Raw genomic sequence first — 16,497 nt, 5'->3', positions numbered from 1 at the left:
ATTTTCCCTGTATAAACTTGGCCCCAGAAGATCATGGATTGAGAGTTGGTCTAGAAAGCAGCTTGATCCTGGAATACTGCATACTTCAGGAGGGAAGTTACTCTGCATTCTCTAAAGAGCATGTTAATGGGTTTGATCAGGAGTGTGCCTAATTTTTCCCAGCCATGATGGACAGGGATCTGAGTCACATTTTGCCCTTTCATATACTCTTCATAAGCAAAGATATGTCAAGTACCTCAAACATGTATTTTCTCAATATATCTAAAACAGGAGACGCTGTATCTGAATTTCATTCTCAAAATATATGAAAATTAGTCTCTAGTCCTGTGTTGGACATCTCAGATGAGACTAAACTAATGACCCATGAGTCCTTGATAAACTCTACTGTGTAGAAATGAATTATGAAATGTCCTAAGATTTCCAATAGATTATGCAACATTATGTACTCCAGGTTTTTATAAGGAGCAAGGAGCACCCGTAAGGTCTAGTCGAACAGATTAGATACAGCAGTCACAATACTTTTTAACTGAAAGCATGTAAAGTGGAAAAATCTACTAGATTTACAAGATTATCTTAAAGTACAATTTAATAGCAAAAAGTATAAAACTCAAATGCTTCAAAATATAAACATTTCCATTGACTCCAGGAGAATCTTTGATCTCAGAGCAGTGCAGGGGCGTTGCTAGTATGTTTGGAACGGGATGCATCAGAAGAGAAGTTATTCAGATTGGACTTAAAAAAGATGTAAACACTTATTGTAGATTTACAAGATGCAATTGTTAGGTAATGAAAAACATGGGAAATGTTCTTATTTGACTGCCAAATGTGTATTCACTGTGAAATGTTCCACTTAGTAATACAATGCAAATTGAGCTCTACTAATGAAAGTGCATTCCCTGAAACTGGGACATGTCCCTTGACAGCTATTACAGTAGTAAATAAGGTCAGTATTTCCTATTATACCATATACTACAATAATTACCTATTCTAAGTGAAGTCATATTTAGCTGTTATATAAAGCGTTTCTTCTGGTGATCTCAAAGCACTTTAATTGGGAGGTTAAGTATCACTATCCTCATAGTTGGGTAAACTGAGGCATAGGGAAGTGAAGTGACATTCCCAACGTCCCAATAGAATAAAATCTACGTTTCCTGAATTTCAGTCCAATTCCCTGTCCACCAGAACACATTGCCTCACAGAGATACCATTTTGCAGTAGTTGTAACTAGACCATTACTGTTTTTAATGGTAATTACTGTGACTAAATTGAACCCTTTCTTGATTGAACCTTCTTTGACAGGGTTACTGGCCTAGTGGATAGGAGAGGAGCAATAGATGTGATATATCTTGATTTCCTTAATGCATTTGATATAGTCCCACATGACATTCTCATAAGCAAACCAGCAAAATGTGGTCTAGATTAAATTACTATAAAGTAGTTGCAAACTGGTTGAAAGACCATACTCAAAGAGTAGTTATCAATGGTTGGCTGTTAAAATGGGAAGGCATGTCTAGTGGAGTCCTGCAGGGGTCAGTCCTGGGTCCAGTACTACTCAATATTTTCATTAATTAGTTGGATAATGGAATGGAGAGTATGCTTATAAAGTTTGCAGATGAGATCAAGCAGATGACATCAAGCAGGTTGCAAGCTCTTTGGAGGACAGTACCAGAACTCAAAACAAACTTAGCAAATTAGAAAATTGGTCTGAAATCAACAAGATGAAATTCAATAAAAGACAAGTGGAAAAGTACTACACTTAGGAAGGAAAAAACCAAATGCACAACTACAAAATGGGGAATGATTGGCTAGGTGGTAGTGCTGCTTAAGAGGACTGGGGGTTAAGTGTATCACAAATTGCATATGTCAACAATTCGATGCAGTTGCAAAAAAGGCTAACATCATTCTGGGGTGCCGTAGTTAAGACCTGGGAGGTAACTGTTCTGCTCTACTTGGCACTGGTGAGACCTCAGCTGGAAGATTGTGTCCAATTCTGGGTGCTACACTTTAGGAAAGATGTGGACAAAATGAAGACTGTCCAGAGGAGAGCAACAAAAATAACAGTGGAAGGGATTTAAAAAATATGTTTAGGACATATTAGTCATGAGAAAAGAAGACGGGGGTGGGGACCTGATAACAGTCTTCAAATAAGCGCTAAGGGTTGTTATGAAGAGGACAGTGAGCTATTGTTCTCCTTGTCTGCTGAAGGTAGGACAACAAGGAACGCTTAATCTGCAGGTTTCAGAGTAACAGCCGTGTTAGTCTGTATCCGCAAAAAGAAGAACAGGAGTACTTGTGGCACCTTAGAGACTAACAAATTTATTAGAGCATAAGCTTTCGTGGACTACAGCCCACTTCTTCGGATGCATATAGAATGGAACATATAATGAGGAGATATATATACACACATACAGAGAGCATAAACAGGTGGGAGTTGTCTTACCAACTCTGAGAGGCCAATTAATTAAGAGGAAAAAAAAAAAAAAAACTTTTGAAGTGATAATCAAGCTAGCCGAGTACAGACAGTGTGATAAGAAGTGTGAGAGTACTTACAAGGGGAGATAGTCAACGTTTGTAATGGCTCAGCCATTCCCAGTCCTTATTCAAACCGGAGTTGATTGTGTCTAGTTTGCATATCAATTCTAGCTCTGCAGTCTCTCTTTGGAGTCTGTTTTTGAAGTTTTTCTGTTGTAATATAGCCACCCGCAGGTCTGTCACTGAAAGACCAGACAGGTTAAAGTGTTCTCCCACTGGTTTTTGAGTATTTTGATTCCTGATGTCAGATTTGTGTCCATTAATTCTTTTGCGTAGAGACTGTCCGGTTTGGCCAATGTACATGGCAGAGGGGCATTGCTGGCACATGATGGCATATATCACATTGGTAGATGTGCAGGTGAACGAGCCCCTGATGGTATGGCTGATGTGATTAGGTCCTATGATGTCGTCACTTGAATGGATATGTGGACAGAGTTGGCATCGGGGTTTGTTACAAGGATAGGTTCCTGGGTTAGTGGTTTTGTTCAGTGATGTGTGGTTGCTGGTGAGTATTTGCTTTAGGTTGGGGGGTTGTCTGTAAGCGAGGACAGGTCTGTCTCCCAAGATCTGTGAGAGTAAAGGATCATCTTTCAGGATAGGTTGTAGATCTCTGATGATGCGCTGGAGAGGTTTTAGTTGGGGGCTGAAGGTGACAGCTAGTGGTGTTCTGTTATTTTCTTTGTTGGGCCTGTCTTGTAGGAGGTGACTTCTGGGTACTCGCCTGGCTCTGTCAATCTGTTTTTTCACTTCAGCAGGTGGGTATTGTAGTTTTAAGAATGCTTGATAGAGATCTTGTAGGTGCTTGTCTCTATCCGAGGGATTGGAGCAAATGCGGTTATATCTTAGAGCTTGGCTGTAGACAATGGATCGTGTGGTGTGTCCTGGATGGAAGCTGGAGGCATGTAGGTAAGTGTAGCGGTCAGTAGGTTTCCGGTATAGGGTGGTATTGATGTGACCATCGCTTATTAGCACAGTAGTGTCCAGGAAATGGACCGCTTGTGTGGATTGATCTAGGCTGAGGTTGATGGTGGGATGGAAATTATTAAAATCATGGTGAAATTCCTCAAGGGCTTCTTTTCCATGGGTCCAGATGATGAAGATGTCATCAATGTAGCGCAAGTAGAGTAGGGGCGTTAGGGGACGAGAGCTAAGGAAGCGTTGTTCTAAGTCAGCCATAAAAATGTTGGCATATTGTGGGGCCATGCGGGTACCCATAGCAGTGCTGCTGACTTGAAGGTATATATTGTCCCCAAATGTGAAATAGTTGTGGGTGAGGACAAAATCACAAAGTTCAGCCACCAGGTTAGCTGTGACATTATCAGGGATACTGTTCCTGATAGCTTGTAGTCCATCTTTGTGTGGAATATTGGTGTAGAGGGCTTCTACATCCATAGTGGCCAGGATGGTGTTTTCTGGAAGATCACCGATGGATTGTAGTTTCCTCAGGAAGTCAGTGGTGTCTCGAAGATAGCTGGGAGTGCTGGTAGCGTAGGGTCTTAGGACAGAGTCTACATAACCAGACAAGCCTGATGTTAGGGTGCCAATGCCTGAGATGATGGGGCGTCCAGGATATCCAGGTTTATGGATCTTGGGTAGCAAATAGAATACCCCTGGTCGGGGTTCTAGGCATGTGTCTGTACGGATTTGTTCCTGTGCTTTGTCAGGGAGTTTTTTTAGCAGATGGTGTAGTTTCTTTAGGTAATCCTCAGTGGGATCAGAGGATAATGGCCTGTAGAATGTGGTGTTAGAGAGCTGTCTAGCAGCCTCCTGGTCATATTCCAATTTATTCATGATGACGACAGCACCTCCTTTGTCAGCCTTTTTGATTATGATGTCAGGGTTGTTTCTGAGGCTGTAGATGGCGTTGTGTTCAGCATGGCTGAGGTTATGTGGCAAGTGATGTTGCTTTTCCACAATTTCAGCCTTTGCACGTCGACGGAAGCAATCTATGTAGAAATCCAGTCTGTTGTTTCGACCGTCTGGAGGAGTCCATGCAGAATCCTTTTCTTTGTAGTGCTGGTAGGGAGGATTCTGTGGGTTAGTATGCTGTTCAGAGGTATGTTGGAAATATTCTTTGAGTCTCCCACCTGTTTATGCTCTCTGTATGTGTGTATATATATCTCCTCATTATATGTTCCACTCTATATGCATCCGAAGAAGTGGGCTGTAGTCCACGAAAGCTTATGCTCTAATAAATTTGTTAGTCTCTAAGGTGCCACAAGTACTCCTGTTCTTCTTTTTGCGGATACAGACTAACACGGCTGTTACTCTGAAACTTGTCATTATGCAAGGCACTGCATTTAGCCGTATGGAATGGAAATCCATCAACCTCATGAAAAAACTCGTACAGATACAGACAGACATAATCTTCCTTTCCAAATGCAAGCAGATGGACATCATACCAAAAGGACTAAAGGTAAAAAATCCATTACAATCTACATATCACACAGACTATGCTGAGAGACTGTGTCACACACTCTCAAAGAAACTGCGAAACCACCTGATCAGCATCCTATACAGCAAACAGGGAAAGATTAAGAATGAGCTCTCAGAACTGGATACTCTCATAAGAAACCAACCTTCCACACAAACTTCCTCATGGATAGACTTTACAAAAACTAGACAAGCCATTTACAAGACAAACTTTGCCTCTCTACAAAGGAAAAAGGACACTAAACTATCTAAACTGCTACATGCCACAAGCAGCCACAACAGTAGTTCCCTTAACCCACCCAGCAATATTGTTAATCTTTCCAGCTATACTCTTAGCCCAGCAGAAGAGTCTGTCCTATCTCGGGGCCTCTCCTTTTGTCCCTCCAGACCCATGAATATGATACAGTTCTGCGGTGACCTAGAATCCTACTTTCGACGTCTCCGACTCAAAGAATATTTCCAACATACCTCTGAACAGCATACTAACCCACAGAATCCTCCCTACCAGCACTACAAAGAAAAGGATTCTGCATGGACTCCTCCAGACGGTTGAAACAACAGACTGGATTTCTACATAGATTGCTTCCGTCGACGTGCAAAGGCTGAAATTGTGGAAAAGCAACATCACTTGCCACATAACCTCAGCCATGCTGAACACAACGCCATCTACAGCCTCAGAAACAACCCTGACATCATAATCAAAAAGGCTGACAAAGGAGGTGCTGTCGTCATCATGAATAAATTGGAATATGACCAGGAGGCTGCTAGACAGCTCTCTAACACCACATTCTACAGGCCATTATCCTCTGATCCCACTGAGGATTACCTAAAGAAACTACACCATCTGCTAAAAAAACTCCCTGACAAAGCACAGGAACAAATCCGTACAGACACATGCCTAGAACCCCGACCAGGGGTATTCTATTTGCTACCCAAGATCCATAAACCTGGATATCCTGGACGCCCCATCATCTCAGGCATTGGCACCCTAACATCAGGCTTGTCTGGTTATGTAGACTCTGTCCTAAGACCCTACGCTACCAGCACTCCCAGCTATCTTCGAGACACCACTGACTTCCTGAGGAAACTACAATCCATCGGTGATCTTCCAGAAAACACCATCCTGGCCACTATGGACGTAGAAGCCCTCTACACCAATATTCCACACAAAGATGGACTACAAGCTATCAAGAACAGTATCCCTGATAATGTCACAGCTAACCTGGTGGCTGAACTTTGTGATTTTGTCCTCACCCACAACTATTTCACATTTGGGGACAATATATACCTTCAAGTCAGCGGCACTGCTATGGGTACCCGCATGGCCCCACAATATGCCAACATTTTTATGGCTGACTTAGAACAACGCTTCCTTAGCTCTCGTCCCCTAACGCCCCTACTCTACTTGCGCTACATTGATGACATCTTCATCATCTGGACCCATGGAAAAGAAGCCCTTGAGGAATTTCACCATGATTTTAATAATTTCCATCCCACCATCAACCTCAGCCTAGATCAATCCACACAAGCGGTCCATTTCCTGGACACTACTGTGCTAATAAGCGATGGTCACATCAATACCACCCTATACCGGAAACCTACTGACCGCTACACTTACCTACATGCCTCCAGCTTCCATCCAGGACACACCACACGATCCATTGTCTACAGCCAAGCTCTAAGATATAACCGCATTTGCTCCAATCCCTCGGATAGAGACAAGCACCTACAAGATCTCTATCAAGCATTCTTAAAACTACAATACCCACCTGCTGAAGTGAAAAAACAGATTGACAGAGCCAGGCGAGTACCCAGAAGTCACCTCCTACAAGACAGGCCCAACAAAGAAAATAACAGAACACCACTAGCTGTCACCTTCAGCCCCCAACTAAAACCTCTCCAGCGCATCATCAGAGATCTACAACCTATCCTGAAAGATGATCCTTTACTCTCACAGATCTTGGGAGACAGACCTGTCCTCGCTTACAGACAACCCCCCAACCTAAAGCAAATACTCACCAGCAACCACACATCACTGAACAAAACCACTAACCCAGGAACCTATCCTTGTAACAAACCCCGATGCCAACTCTGTCCACATATCCATTCAAGTGACGACATCATAGGACCTAATCACATCAGCCATACCATCAGGGGCTCGTTCACCTGCACATCTACCAATGTGATATATGCCATCATGTGCCAGCAATGCCCCTCTGCCATGTACATTGGCCAAACCGGACAGTCTCTACGCAAAAGAATTAATGGACACAAATCTGACATCAGGAATCAAAATACTCAAAAACCAGTGGGAGAACACTTTAACCTGTCTGCAAAAAGAAGAACAGGAGTACTTGTGGCACCTTAGAGACTAACAAATTTATTAGAGCATAAGCTTTCGTGGACTACAGCCCACTTCTTCGGATGCATATAGAATGGAACATATAATGAGGAGATATATATACACACATACAGAGAGCATAAACAGGTGGGAGTTGTCTTACTAACTCTGAGAGGCCAATTAATTAAGAGAAAAAGAAAAAAAACTTTTGAAGTGATAATCAAGCTAGCCGAGTACAGACAGTGTGATAAGAAGTGTGAGAAACTTAACCTGTCTGGTCATTCAGTGACAGACCTGCGGGTGGCTATATTACAACAGAAAAACTTCAAAAACAGACTCCAAAGAGAGACTGCAGAGCTAGAATTGATATGCAAACTAGACACAATCAACTCCGGTTTGAATAAGGACTGGGAATGGCTGAGCCATTACAAACGTTGACTATCTCCCCTTGTAAGTACTCTCACACTTCTTATCACACTGTCTGTACTCGGCTAGCTTGATTATCACTTCAAAAGTTTTTTTTTTTTTTTCCTCTTAATTAATTGGCCTCTCAGAGTTGGTAAGACAACTCCCACCTGTTTATGCTCTCTGTATGTGTGTATATATATCTCCTCATTATATGTTCCATTCTATATGCATCCGAAGAAGTGGGCTGTAGTCCACGAAAGCTTATGCTCTAATAAATTTGTTAGTCTCTAAGGTGCCACAAGTACTCCTGTTCTTCTTTAATCTGCAGGGAGATTTAGGTTAGATGTTAGGAAAAACTTTCTAATTGTAAGGATAGTTAAAGTCTGGATTAGACTTCCAAGGGAGGATGTGGAATCCCCAGCATTGGGGATTTTTAAAAACAGGTTGCCTGGCTTCAGTATAGACACTCACTACAACAATGGGAGAACCCCTCCCATCACTGTAGTTAATCCATCTCCTGGAGAGGTGGTAGCTAGGTTGAAGAAGACTTCTTCTGTCAACCTAGCACTGTCTACACCAGGTATTAGGTCAATTTAACTGCATTGCTCAGGGGTGTGGATTTTTCACACTCCTGAGGGATGTCGCTGGGTCGACCTATCTTTTTAGTGTAGATCTGCCTCAAATTGTACAGGGCACATTCTGTTAAGCAGCTCTAAAGCAGATGCAATGACAAGAGGACTTTATCAAACACCCTGGCAGCCACAGGAGAGCACAGAATAGGACTGTCAAAGGTTAATGAGCTCATATGCAAATAATTTTAGAGAAAATGCCCAACCTGAAATTTTGACCTGGAGCCACCACTTCCCAAGCGTTAATTTATACAAGAGGAAAACCTCCTAGAAATGAACTTCTATCTAAGTGCGAGCCCCCTAAAGATATATAGTCATTACAAGGGGGGAGACATGGGTGAAGAGAATTCACCCATCTTGCCGAGTTCCACCTCAGTACAAAGAATTCTTCAATCAGCATATCGTAGAATAACATAAACTCTCAGTAAAGGGAGAGTACTGCAATGTGAGCCTTTGGAATTGGGCTTATCCCAAAACTGCACACTCCTTAAATTAACAACTTCCTCAGTTACATTTGGCCATATTAATCCATATACTTCATTGGAGTTACCCCAGGGATAAATTTAATCCACTACCTCTGAGTTTGGAAGAAGAAACTACCAGCTAAGTGTGCTTGAAGTACAAAGCAGCTTTGATTTCAAACCAAAACCTTTGTAAAGACCTGGATTTTAGTAGTGCTATAAACTAGCCTTGTTAGCCACAACTCTGTGGTTATTGAATGACTAGCATGAATGTTTAATATTTGTGAAAGGTGATTAGGTGATCCAGCCATCCACTGAAATCTGTGCTCCATTAGAAGTAAAGGGAAGTAAGCTACTAAGTAGTCCCACAAAATAGCTTCCCCTAAGATAGAAGACAGTTCGAGGTAAGGAAGGAGGAGCCCAAAGGATCATTGAAGAGAGAATCACTGGAGAGAATTTCTGACACTTTTAAGAGCTCAGAACCACTCTTGGTCCTTTGCACAGGGCACCTCCTTGTAGTTAACCTTAGTCCTAAATAAGATTACTGGCTGTTTTGTTGACAGATAGAAGTGATTCTTAGATTAGGTATGCTTAGCAAAATTGGAAAGAAGGGCTTTGCTTGTTGTTTGACCACCAGTAATTATAAGAATCAGTCTTAAGTTATAATAACAGAGAACAAGACAGCTTGTCAAGTCTTAGAGCAGCTTGATAAAAGCCAGGGTAATCATCTGCTCTGACAGCTTTAGTAGCAGAAATCCCATAGTTCATAAGAGTTTAACTACTTTAGGAAAAGAGGTCACTATTAGGTGAGGATTAGTTAACGTGTTAGGAAACTCCCAACGGTCACTAAATCAAGTTAAAGATGTTAACCTATGTCTACACTAGTCTGAAGGTCAGGGTGAACTACTAACTCTGGCCTAATCTCAACCTCTTTTCCCAATGCAGCAAGAGTCTCTTTTAAAACCTGGCACAGGATTGAGCCATGCAAATGATCACTTTCTTTTTGCTATCATTTTTGTGCAAAACTGGTATTCATTGTGTTTCATGATTATCCTTTAAGGAAGAAAAAGCAAAATTTCATATCTTCTGTTAGTACCAGCAGCTTTTGAGGGCAAAAAACAGTGGTACTAACCAGGGCCGGCTCTAACTTTTTTGCTGCCCCAAGCAGCAAAAAAAAGCGCCGCCCCGCCAAGCGCCGCCCCGCCGGACCCCCCCTCCGAGCGCCGCGCCCCACGCCGCCCCCGCACCGAGCACCATGCCGCCAGAGCTCCCCCCGAGCTCCGCACCCCGCCCCCCCCGCCGAGCGCTGTGCGCCGTGCCGCTGGAGCACCCCCCCCCGCGGAATGCCACGCCGCGCTGCCCCCCGCCACCCCAAGATTGGCCGCCCCTTACCAGGTGCTGCCCCAAGCATGTGCTTGGTTGCCTGATGCCTGGAGCCAGCCCTGGTTCTAACCATGAGCCAAATTTCACAGATTTAAAAAAAACAAATTGCAACAGGAAAATGTTTAAAAATGTTAATATGCCCCAGCATGGCCAAATTACATGTGGGTCTTTCTGGGGCCCCCACCCTTGAATTTTTAAAAAAAAGATACCGCAAGAAGTAGGCTTTCTACACTTTGGCTTAAAAACCCAAAGCATTTCAGGGTGGTCACCTTGCAGCTGAAGCTCTATCTTGTCCATCTGGAAGCCCATTAAATTCCTTTAAGCGAGTGAGGTGCCCTGCAAGGTGACTTTTCTGCCAACAGTCTGACTGGTTGGGACAGGTCTGCGTGCTCAAGATTTTATCTTTTTTTTTTTTTTTTTTTTTGACATCTCCAACTTCAAAGCCCTCCTGAAGGTAAACTTGGCAAATCTGAATTCATACTGAATCATCTCATTCCCTCATTAACATCCAGGTACTTCCACTAAACTTGGACTGCTCTTCTGAGGAAAAGAATGTGTCAGAAAATAAATGTGTTTTCTGAAAACGTGCCCAGATCTGCCTTACCAGCAACCTCTGACAGGAATTCTTGTTTCTGTTAAAATTTTAGTGTCATCTAATTAATTTAGGACAATAAATTAACTAGTGAGGAGCTTTCCTTCTTCCCACAATATCCCTGTTGGCTACCCATTATCTGTAAGGTCTCCCTCCCTTGCTAAAAGAGAGGCCACTCCAGAGACCTGAGTGAAAAAGACTTTAAAAAGAATTCTGTATCAGGAGCAAGTTGCTAGTAGTCATATCTCCCAACTGTTATTATTTATTTGTATTTGGTAGCATCATGAGACACCAACTGAAATCAATTGAAACCTTTTATGCAAGACATTCTTCAAACAATGATTAATAGACCAGTCCCTGCCATGAAGAGCTGTCAATCTAATTAGACAAGAAAGACAAGAAAACAAAGACAAAGACAAAGGAAGAAATATTTTCCCCATTTTTGAGATGGGGAATTGAGGCACAGAAAGATTAGGGGGCAGATTTTTAAAGGCATTTGGACACTTAAAGATACAGATAGGCACCTAGTGGAATATTCCAAAGTCCCTATGTGCCGAACTCCCATTGTAGGTGCTCACATGCCTTTACAACTCTGAAGAGTGGAAAAGCAAGCAAAGGGACTGATTAGGAAGAAATTTGTGGGGAGCAAGAGGGAGTGCAGGAAACAAAACAAGAGTACTGGGATTATGAAGGAACTTGAAGTTGCAGACTAAAAACTTGTACTTGTTAAATGTGAGGGGAATCCAGTGAAGGGATGAGAACTGGGTTATTTGGGGGAAATGTCAGTGTATTCTATATCTTAAATGTTCCCCAAACTTTATGTTTGCAAACTTTATGAAGCATAGAACTATGTTGTAGAGCTGAATTGCAGGGATTAAGTGAGGGGCAGCAAAACTGCCGTTCTTTATTTCATAAATGTAATTAAGCATATTTTTTTAATCAGAAACCCTTAATATCCATACCAAACACTTCCAGATGCATGATCAAAAGAAATTCAGAGCCATGCCCCAGGGCTGTATCAATAGCTCTATTCCTATTAACCCGATGCTGTAGTGATGTAAACTAAAAACCTCTGTTCAAACAGGTTAGGGAAGGGCCGAAGCCTCCCTGAGCCACTTTCTTTCGGGGTTATAGTTAGCTGCAAACATTCACTAAAGCTGCCCTCCAACTGCAACCACTATCTCATGTCTCCCTGCCTCCAGTGTCCTCAGGGGCTGAAGCTTGCTGCCCCAGTTGTGGAATGACAGACATAAAAATTTGGTATGTTTTCTTTACGACAGGCACTCTTGGGAATAGCACTCAGAGCTATCCTAATAATTCCTCTTCACCTTGGGAAGGACCGGTGGTAGAGAATGATGTTAACGAGATTTACATGCATGAACCAAGGTCAGATTGAGCACTACAGACATAGTGTACCTAGGACCTTGAGCACAGATCCTCAAAGTTATTTCATATCTAATGTCCCTTGATTTGAATGCGAGTTAGGTACCTAAATACCTTTTGAGGATCTTAGCCTTGGCGCCTGGAGTCACATCAGAATGTCAGGTTTTATTTTTAAAATAATGTATATCCCTTATGGCGGTGCAGCAGAAAAGCTTGAAACTGTGACCTGAGTGTAACTGATGAAGAAGCATCTGTCAGAGTTTATACATAGCCTAAAAATGGCTTTGGGAGGTGTGAACTGGCCCCTTCAAATTAATGGTTTCTCAACTCTGAAACCTGCTCCTCTTGGAGTATGTCCACTGACATCTCCCAGCAGAGGACTCTGTGGCAGGGAGGGGGCCTCACTTCTGCCACCATAACATGTTTATGCTGAGGTGATGGTGGCAGGGCTTCCATACACCGAGTCCTCTGGGGCGGGGCTTTTGGGGATGGGGGCTTCCTCCAGAATGGACCCTAGAGCCCCTGAAGCCAGTGGCCTAGAAAGGGGTGAGGCCCAGCGTGCCCAAAGATGACTAGGGATGTGCCCAGAATATGGCTCATGTGGGTGGTGCCTGCCACTGCCACCCTTAGAAGGAGTAGGACACAGGAACCCCATTTGGGGTATGCCTGCAACTCCGAAATTACCTTATTCCAACCCTGGCATACACTGCGAATATATCCCTTGTTTGCAGTTCCTCCCAGATGATGATCTTTCCGTGAACATATACGCACATGGCAACATCATTCAAAAACAAAATTAATCTCTTTAAACTGACAAAGTGGTAATACTGGCTTAAGCCAGGCATAGTGTGGGCAGATACGCTGCTAGTTTTGCACATCTCTGCCAGGAAACACACATCTCTGCCAGCATGGCATGCCATTCCAAGCTTGCGCCTCTGTTGAGGACACTGGAAGTTGTGCCACCCACCCACCTAATTTTGACTTGAAACCTAACCCAGGATTTTAACTTGGATCTCCAGCAGTGGAAGGCTAGGACACTAATAATTCACTGTCCACCCACCTATAATTTTCATGCACAATCATTTCTCTCATTTTGAGCTCTGCAAGGCAAGAGAAAGTATTTGCCTAAGGGGAGCCCAGGAACCAGTTCTTTATGCTTTGTTCATAGTTGTTATTGTGCTATTAATAGGCATTTACTTTTACATACATGTTAGCCTTCAAACTTACAGTTTATATAAAGTAGATATGAACTGCAATGATATAACCTGAAATAATACAGCTCAATCACTTACATTCATGACAGACAAGGGACAAGATCCTCAGCTGGTATAAATGGGCAACTACACTGAAGTTGGTAGAGCTATGCTGATTTACACAAGCTAGAGATATGACCCAAGTAGTGCAAAATAGCCTCCAAAAGAGTCTTTATGTTGACTTCAATGGACTGTGGATCAGACAGTTTATGACAGGAACACTGTCAACTGTGTTCAGTGTTTTTTCCTCACCATTGCTTATAACACCCTCTTAGAAGCTTGAACATATTTTTTTTTCCTATTCCATGTGGCAACTACTGATTTTTTCCTTTCCCCCTCTCCATTGTTTGTTCAGTGGTTTGAGTATTGGCCTGCTAAACCCAGCATTGTGAGTTCAATCCTTGAGGGGGCCATTGAGGGAACTGGAGTAAAAATCTGTCAGGGGATTGGTCCTGCTTTGAGCAGGGGGTTGGACTAGATGACCTCCTGAGGTCCATTCCACCCCTGATATTTTATGATTCTTTTGGATTCTAAAGTCTGTGAGCTAATGATTGTATCTTTATCTGGGTATTGTACAATGCAAAGTGCAAAGTCTTCACTTGCCACATAACCAGTTCTGCAGAGACTATAATCTTTCCACAGAGTTGAGATTTCAACTTGGGGCTCCATTCCCCATAATGCCAAAAATAAAAAATAAAATAAAAAAACACCTCATGTTCTCAAAGTTTTAAAGTAAACTGTCAGCACATAGGAGGATTTTTGCAGAAAATTTCAAATAGATTATGTACTTTGGGGAAGTACAGTTGATTTTAGTGACGTTCCCAATATTTCCCTGTGTCAGCCCAACAAAAATCACACAACTCCCAGTCGTGCTCATTCCTTTCTGAGGGTGCCAATGCAAGAGGTGAGATTCACTATTTCTGCAAAGACGTTTGTCTCCCATGCAATCATGCTGTGATTGTGCATTCGCTCACGCTCTACTCCTTGGGTACACTGTAGAAAGAGATTTCTTTGGACTAACTGGGCTGGCTAGTGTTCGTTTAATGCTTTGATTTTTTTTTTCTTGTCATCTAGATTTGCATGTGAGGAATTTGCACTAAACCCACAAATCGCCTTTTGGGGTACAGTGTGTGGCTGGCAAAGAAGCCTATTATATTTTATCACAGATATGGATTCATTGCACTCAATTAATTTTTATGGAGATATTTTAATTTAAATGGCCCTTTGTTGATTTTGTTGTGTGGTGAGTCCATAGGGTGGGTATAAAGGGAAAGCAAGGATAAGGACAGGGGACGACAGAGTAAAGAGGAAGGGAAGAAAGAGACTTGAACTAGTTAAGTATCCTGCAGCTCATAGTCCAAAATATGGATTGTTTGTTTTCTCTCTCTCTCAGCTTCAGTAGCTCCACTGCTGAGGCATTTCTGGGTTCTTTCAACTAAAGCAACCACATCTTTCTGCTTTGATTTTTCAGGGATAGCATAAATTAACAAAATGTAAATGGGTTTCAAATATGTTGCATGTTATTTCTCTGTGACAGGTTATTAATGCAGTATGAATTATGGGCCGGAGTATGCCAGCATTGGGGGTTGCGCAGAGCCTCGCAGCCCCCAGGAGAGATTCCACAAGGCATTGTGCCTAGTTCACAGGGGCTCCCAATGGGCCAAATCTGAAGAAGGTTCAGTTTGCTCCTCCTTCTGCAGCTAGCCATCTCCTCACTGCCCCCGTTGGTGTAACTAGCACCCCAAGTGCAATGACTGCAACTCTGCCTAGCCCTGGTGTGTCATGGAACAAAGGTTTGTTGGGCTGCTTCAGCATTGCATGGCCTAAGGGATTTATGGGCGGGGCCAGTGGATCCACAGCTACACAGATCCATCAGCCATTCTTCTTCCCCTCCTCCATGGGATGTGTGGTACAAAAGCTATTCCAGCCCTGAGGCCCAGCTGTAATATTGCTCCATGATCTGAGGAGAAGGATAAGCTGACAGAAATAGGTAGCCGCATCAATTAGTAGTCAGGATGGTCTCAGTAATCACTTTGCATGGATATTTAAAGCTTCCGGTAAGTTTTGCCTTGGTTTAGTTTTATTTATTTAGGAAAGAAAATCAGTAAAACTCTGATAGCGGAGTCTTTTTTCACAGAATGACTGCACTGTATTAATCAGAGGTTCCCTAGATTAATAACTAGAGCAGCAAGTCACACTTTGCGGCAATATGGATTGAAACAAGATAGGATTTTCAACCTACCTATGGGCCAAGTTGACCTTGATCAAATGATTTCCTCCCCCACACACCCCCTGTCCAGAGTCCAGACACATTGCAGTCTCTGCCACTGTACAATGGGGCATTGGCCAGCCCAAAGATGGACAGTAAGGAGTCAGTGCCATGGGCCCTGGGCTCCCCTCTTCAGAGTAGCCAGCAAATCTAAGCAAGCCAGGATGGGACAGGTTGCTGCAGAGGTGCATTACCCCTACAATCCAGACCTCAGAGTCTTTGTGGCTTAAGGAACAATCTATTCCTTTAAAAAATTTTACTAGGTCCAAGATGATGATGGTCCTGATCCTAGAAGGTGCTGAGCATCCTTGCCTCTCATTGGACATGGAGTGGTGGAAACACTCATGATGATTCTTCACTGTTTCTCTGTTAGAAGCAACTTTCTAATAATTCCCATTGTACAGCACAATTTCTGGTAAGCCAGGAGTGTCTACTCTAGATTTCCTACCCAAGAACTGCACATTTCACCCAAAATCAAAATGCTTGTTGCAGCTCTCTGCTCAGTATAGAACTATAGAGAAGTAAGGGCAGATTATGCAATGTAATAGTTAATGTTTTAACAACAAGGTTTATATTTACAAGTAAATAGCTCTGCAATGAGAAATTATGTCACATCACACTTGGTTTGGCTTCTGCACAAAGATCTGCAAACAAGATGAGTCATTGAAGTGCGTAATCTGGTAACGTTGCTTCTTTTTGAAGTTGTGTTATATAAAATCTTTTATGAGGGTGCAGCTAGGTAAGGAACATTGTGAGGACTGAATGTCCATTACACCTCAGCATGTTGCGTTTAGGTTAAGGTATGGGCAAGTA

The sequence above is a fragment of the Malaclemys terrapin genome, chromosome 6, assembly GCF_027887155.1.
Source record: "Malaclemys terrapin pileata isolate rMalTer1 chromosome 6, rMalTer1.hap1, whole genome shotgun sequence".
NCBI lineage: Eukaryota > Metazoa > Chordata > Testudines > Emydidae > Malaclemys > Malaclemys terrapin.
Note: the sequence above shows the minus strand (reverse complement) of the source record.